A 6267-nucleotide genomic window follows, 5' to 3' on the forward strand; every position below is an offset into this window, starting at 1 on the left:
CTAATATTTTATTTTTTTAGTTTGGAAACTATGAAACGGGCGTTTCTGTTTAGGTTATGCTCAGCTGCGACGCCCGTTTCATAGTTTCCTACCTAATGCAATCCTTCTTTCAATTCTTAACGGTTCGGGTCGTCGAGGACCCAGCAATCGCTCGACGAAGACTGACCAGCGGGAATATCGGCACGAGACGTGTGCGTTTTAATCCCGGACTCGTTGCTCCAGATACGAATATCTGGCGTTACGAGGCAGCGTTTCGCAATAATTTCAGAAAGCGAGCGCAAAACGAATGGATTGTGCACGCAGGAAATTACGTGCGGGGAACCAAGTTCGCTTTTGCAAGTTGCCGTGCGGTAGAAAGTGTTGCCAGTGGTACGGCGCGCTCGAATCTCGTCTCAAGAAAGCAATTCAGAGAACGTCGGGTGCACGCAGATGCAGTAAAAAAAAAAAGACGGAAGTAGTGCGTACACGTGTGCGTTTGTGTCGCGGTATGTTAATTTATCCGGTAACTCGGTCAACTTTTTATCGACAGGATGCTGTGATAATGCCTGCCCGTGAATTCCCATGAACCGCCGTGCGCTGCGGACAGCATTTCCGTTTTTCATTTTAATCACAAATTCCTCCACGATGATTAACGTTTTATAGCATTACAAAACTGAGGGACAACAATTGATAATCTCTTAAAAAATTGTTCGAAAGCGACAACAAATTTATCTGTGATTTAAGAAATTCTTTATATTAATATTATGTATTTACAGTCCTTGAAATTATTAAAAGAAAATTATTGAGCTTCTTTTAGAGTGAACAGTCTTGCAATAAAATAAAGTATTAATATCCATAAAGAATGACTAGACTGTAAATGTCTGTGCAATATAAACATTATTTATCTTAGTTGTAAGTCACGGGAGCCAGCTATACATTCTGATTTTCCTTTAATAATTCTAACGTTTCGAAAGATTTAATTCTTTTAATAATATTAATGATGATTTACGGTATTTTAGATGTTCGAATGAACTGCGAATTAAAAGATATATACCGACATTCTCTTCCGATATTTTAAAAATATACCAAATCTGTAATGAATAATTAAAACACTATAAAATAAAGATTGTCAGTAAATATAAACTATGATTAATTTAAAAGTTTCTATTATTTTTATTATTATTTGGTACGAGGTTGTACTACGATTATACGAAAATCAGAACGAAAGGAAAAGTCTGAAGGAAAATATTCCTCGTAATAAAAATAAATGGCACTCGTTTCTATTTGACATAGAAATGTTCGAATGCTAAAATTTTGCGTTCGCGGACGAGTGTTGAAAGAACGGCGGTCTAATTACAATGCTCAGTTTCCGGGCATTCCCGAGTGGCGGTCCCCGGAGTTCAGTAAACCCCCGCCTGCTGTATCACGGTGGGCTGGCTGTGAGCGCCGCATAAAGAGGCTTAATAGAGAAATGACTTATTTCCAGCAGTAACCCGAACACCGGCCCTGCGATAGGTAGGTCACATCATTGTGTTTAGAAGCACGACGCGCCACGGTTTCATTACGTTGCGCGGCGTGTTGCGCAACATCGTCGGGGTATTAACTTCGGGAACTCGCGACGTGAAAGTAAAGCATCGCTCATAGCCGTCGAATGCCAAGTGCGGAGAAAAATACGGTCGAATTGCGATCGTACGAGCTTCGAGGATCCGTCGAACAAGTTTCGAGGATCCATCGAACAAGCTTCGAGAATCCATCGAACTAAATCCTGTGACGTGATCGAGCGCTGAATATTATAAGCATTGAAATAACAATTTTTTATCACTAGACTGTGAATTTTCGAGCAAAACAGAAATTTTCTGCAATAATTGCAAGTCAGTACCAAATCAAACTTTTTTTCGTTAACCCTTTGGTGGTGACACTGAGGCGCCAGTAAAATTGTTCTATCACGTTCTAAGATAATTTTTATAGCAACAAAATTTAGATTTAAAAGATTATTTAATAGACAAGCTGTTATATGAGTCACAGTACGGAAATATTATGAGCCAGGAAAATTATTTCAGGTTTATAGTTAAAATGGCTTCGAGTGCAAAGGGATAACATTTTAAATCGAGTACGGGAAAAGTATTTTGGCAATTTTGGAGCTGTGAAAATTGATTAATCAAACATATATTTTACAAATAATACGTGCCTTATTAATATACTTTGATTTGATTTTAAAGAATGCCATAATTTAAAAATTACCGATAGGGTTCTGTTCATGCAATTTTAAATGTTTAATAAAACTATGCGTGTATTCATATAATATAAATTCCATAATAAATATTATAGCACTGACTAAGGTTAGTAATCTTTAACAATAAAAACCTTGATAAGTGAAGCTTCGTTTTTCGAGTAGTTTAGTCGAATTAAAATTATATTAACATTTCTCTATGTATTATAGTAATGATAATACATACTTAAGGTTTCATAATCTAGAATGAAAGCGTGTCGCTACACATACAGATCTAAAAGTTTCCGAGAGTATTTTCGAAAGCTTTAAACTCGCGCTATTCTCATGCGTAGGAAAACGTTTACATAAATGGCTGAAGCGCACGTTTCCGAAGCGCGTAAAAAGAAAATGAAGCAACGTTTATGCAAGTGAATACATCACGTATGTATATAGAACTAAGCTGTTTAGAATTCCTCATGGTTCAACCATAAATTATTATTATTCTTTATTAACAGGTTAGTAAGACCATTTTGAGTTACATGGAGTTAATATAAATAGTTCGGAGTAACCTTATAAATTGTATATAAAAAAAGAACGAACAAAAATTATATTACAATATTATATTATATAATATAATATTATGATATTACAATGTAAAAGATAAAGAAATTACATAGCGTGTGTTATAATAGCTAATATTGCTGTATTTGTGAATCGGTTCAGTATATTTCCAAAGAAGTCGAGTTGTGCACTAAGTGATCTACGTGAAATATATATTTTGATCGTATTGCTTTAACAGGAACCTTCGGTTTTATTAGTTTTAGAATGAGTGAACAATCGATTATATGGTTAACGATTTGAAAAATATAAAGAATGTCTGTAATTGTTCTCCAATGTTTGCAATTATGCGTTTAAGACGCGATTGCAACTCTTGCTACATTATTTTGTGTATGGCTACCGTGTGAAATTAGAAAGTAATACTACTTTTACCGGGTACATTTCTCTTTATCACGGTGTCGCTGTAGCACGCATCGTAAATGATTTTCTACAATTTGAAAAACAAACAGTGAAAATTGCGTTTTATGAAAACCTGTGCGCGAACCGCGAATTCTAGAAAACTCGCGAGTTTCACGTGTCTGTCAGCTGACCTCGAAACAAAAGAATTAATAAAGGAGGCTGAATTACAGCGAAATCACTATCGTTTGTATCCGTCTATTCCTCTCTCTCTCTCTCTCTCTCCCTCTCTCTCTCTCTCCTATCAGTTTGCTCCCGTGTAAGTGATCTTTTTACAAGATAATGCTTACTTAATTGCTGTTATGTTCACAAACCACCAGCATGTAATTAATATAAGAGGTAACACACCGGTTTCCATTTTTATAGATACAATAATTCGTTGAACGTTCCTTGCACATTATCAACTTTCTTTTATTTTCATGAGAATGTTATATTTCGCTTTCTCAACTCCCGTTGGTTCAGTCCGCGAAAGTCACGTGCTTGTGCATAAATATACAGCTTTGAAAAAGTAGTACGTATTGTATTTATATATTTATAATTAATTTGTTCATTCTTGTAAATAAAAGAAAATCATTTACCACTTGAATCCACTTTGTTTGCATCGTTTACGGATCGTCAAAAATCTACCAGCGTAAGTTAAATTTTAAAACGTTCCATCGTACACGTAACTGCATTTTTCATGTTTAATTTTATTCCACTTCCGCTGAGTAAAAATTGTCAAACGTTCCAGTAACTCTTCGTAACCGCTGTCCACGACAACCATCGATTATCAACAAGATTAACATCGACATTCCTTGATCGTCCAGACGACGGATCCCGACGAAACTGTTTCTATTTGCGCGATACGCGGTACGGCAGCCACGTCTGCCAAAACCGACAGTTGCCAACGGTGGAAACCAGAAATTCATAAAATTACGTAACGTTCGATCGTAGAAAATATACGGTTTTGTGAAGCGGCCGCCTCGGTTAAAAGTAAATAAAGAGTGGAAACAGCACCGAGCGTATTTTCTAAAGACCAGTTGTTCTGACTGGACTTGGTACAAATAGGTATACTAATGAGGTGGATGGGGGGAATACATACACACTAATACTGGTGGTACACAGAAAAATTATTTTAGAATTACAGTTAAGATGACTTCGAGTGCAAAGGGTTAAATTGCTGGTAAATCTAGTGATAACGAGACCATCAAACCTCGGAAAAATAATTTTGCTTGTAAACAACGATAAATTAATTGGCGCGCAGTCATTAAGGGGCGTGGGCCGAACGGTGTGTTCGTTTATTATTACGGCATCGCGCCGCGTCGCGGCGTGCCGTGTCGATTGTTGTTAAACAAACCTGTTCCTGCATACTCGAGACGCACGGCACCGGAAAGCACAATCGATTCGAGTGACGGTAATCATGGAACGTTCGAATCGCGATCGTACGCGTCGTTACGTTAAACAAGTGGGGCAACTTGTTAGCCCCTGCAACGTAATTGCATTAACATACGCGCCGGGGCGGTTCCGCTGCGCCGGATCAGCGAACCGTTCTATTTGTTTCATTCTTACCGATCCAATTATTTATGCAGCCATTACGGCGAGATCCGAAATTTCATTAACGCGGACGGCGTGTATTTCTTTTTCCGAACCGGATTCTACGAGATTTTCACCGTGTTAACGTCCGCGAGCTAATTCTTACGAGCTCTCTCGTTTACGTTATAATTTTTTAGTTGGTGATCATTGAAACATTTAACAAAATATTAATAAGCTTAATTGAGACCACTTTTGTTCTGTTTTCTTTTTCGTATGACAGTCGAATATTGCCTCATAATTTAATTTTAATAAATCATTTGCACTAAATCGAAAATTCTTTTGATAGCAACCAAATGATTTGAATTTTTTAAGAAGATACAAGGATTAGTCTAGAAGACAGTGACTAAAATGTTTTGTTTAAATTTTCCTATTTCTTGGAATAACGAAAAAATAATATTTCATAAAAGTCATATCTTTTTAAAAGGTATCCACATACATTTGTCACCTAGTGTATTTTTAGTGGCGACTCAATAATGCAAAGAGTCTCTAAACAGCAAGGTGTTTTTGTGAACAAAATAAAGAGGTGAAATATAAAACAATAAGTATATTAAAAGAATTAAAAAAAATTGATGTCTCAGTTTCGCTTTATTACAATTTTTGAAAAGAGCGACGAATTTTTATATCGCTTCTGTTCCTTGAAACTGGTGAAGAAAAATTTCGTTTTAAAAATCTTCTAATCTTACGATATTTATTATTTTATTATAATAATCTCACTCGCTAATATATTTGATTCTATAAAATGTTTTGAAAGCATTTAAATTCCTCCGTTTTAATGAAATAGCTACTGAGAGAGTAAAATAATTGTGTGTACTAAAACAATTAATGTTCAGCATTCAAAGTACTTAAATACATATATATCCATTCATCTTGGTAATTAATAAATAGCTATCAACAGGATAAAATAATTGCAGCCAACATTTGTTACGTTATTTGCTTTAATTACACTAATTCTAATGTTTAGAGGATTTCTTAAATTAAATATATGGAACAAAACATTGCAATCGAACGTAGTCATCGTATATATATAATATTCGAAGACAGAAAGACAGACACGCACCGAAACGTGCCAATTAAAATCACATTATTCAATCGTAATCTGTAGCACCGTAAAAATGAAGCCACGGATCCCGTTGGATAGCTGCCTATCGCGTGCAATCCTACGAACTTGATTTAGCAACCGTGCTCATAGAAATTCAATCGGCCGCCTATATATTATAATTGCCACATGTAGACACACTTCATAATTCGAATGGAACGATACGCGATCGGGGGGATACTCGAATTTGCATTTTTAATCGGTCCGAGAGAAAGGACTGCAATTATCTTCACTTTGTTGAAATAAGTAGACCAGAGATCGTGTGCAATTTATAGGAGAACAGGCAAGAATTTCAAAAATAGAAAAAAATTTCGAGGACGGCCGATAACTCTTCGATTAATTCTGAATTGAACAAGATGTTTGATTTGGGAATGAAGTTTACAGTATTTAGTAATGT

This window comes from Augochlora pura, chromosome 7 (assembly GCF_028453695.1).
Source record: "Augochlora pura isolate Apur16 chromosome 7, APUR_v2.2.1, whole genome shotgun sequence".
In the NCBI taxonomy this organism is placed as follows: domain Eukaryota; kingdom Metazoa; phylum Arthropoda; class Insecta; order Hymenoptera; family Halictidae; genus Augochlora; species Augochlora pura.